The following is a 1,197-nucleotide window of genomic DNA, read 5'->3' on the forward strand; positions in this document are numbered from 1 at the left end:
CTTCTTCTTCTTCTTCTTCTTCTTCTTCTTCTTCTTCTTCTTCTTCTTCTTCTACTTCTTCTTCTACTTCTTCTTTTTCTGCTAAGGAAGTATCAGAGGCGCCTGTTGACTGTTTGCCTCGGGCTTGGGTGTTTTTCTTTGATTCAGGTAAGGTTTTTTGCAACTTAAATCCCCCCCACCAACAAAACAACTATTCCATTGATATTGAATATGTGAAGAAAACAGAATGAATGGTAGTATCTAGAGCAGCAGTAAACCCTAGTTGCAATCTCAAAACCCGGGGTGAAAAGATTAAGCATCGCAATAGTTAGAGACAGTTTCAATAACATGAGCCCAATCCTGAAAAATAGAAACATCTCAATGACTATTAAAATTAATGATTTAAAAGGTTATGCGTGATCAACCCTTCCTTACGGCTGTTAATGCTGGACAATTACCAGAGATAGTGAAAATAAAATAAAAACAACAGAAATGTGGTTTCTTAGGAGACTTTTGAGAATTTCATCGACAGAAATGAAACCAAAGGAGGAAGTACTGAAAGAAGCTCGGCTCACTAACGAGAACAATGAAAACCACAATGAAAGTGGTTTCTGAGACGCTTGACTCGAAATTATGGCCTTGTGCATCTTGCTCTTACTGGGAAAAAATAGAGGGCAAACGAGGCTGGGGCTGACCCAGAGAAACTTATTTGTAAAATCCTGAAGAGATGGGTGACATGGAAACATCATGGTAATGGGGTTGTTGGGGTTTTTTTTGTGGGGTTTTTTGTTGGGGGGTGCATCCGAGCGGAGAAGAGATTGGAGAACCATGATCACTGATGTCTGTTTCAGATCTGGCACATTATGGTGGTGGTGATGATTCTATCGATCTCCTGCCACTCTGAGATGAGGCGGATTACAACAAAACTTTCCCGAGGTCTCATTAGCAAAATGTACCCCGTAACGTTTTTGCGTTCGTCTAGTCGTCGTCTCAAAAATAATACTTTTATCTGATCATATTTGTCTACTTTTTGTTCTTCGTTTTTCTCCACAGAAAAGTGTGCATTTTGTTTCGTCTTGTCTAGTCGGAATAGCTGTCTACAGTTTTGAAAAGTCCTCCGCAAAAGGGGGGAAGGATTTTTCTTGGGCGGGGGGGTAAATTACCCTTGAGCCTTTGTCATCATCGAATAAAAGACGGACGGACGGACGGACGGACGGA

Source organism: Aplysia californica, unplaced genomic scaffold (genome assembly GCF_000002075.1).
Source record: "Aplysia californica isolate F4 #8 unplaced genomic scaffold, AplCal3.0 scaffold00040, whole genome shotgun sequence".
In the NCBI taxonomy this organism is placed as follows: Eukaryota; Metazoa; Mollusca; class Gastropoda; order Aplysiida; family Aplysiidae; genus Aplysia; species Aplysia californica.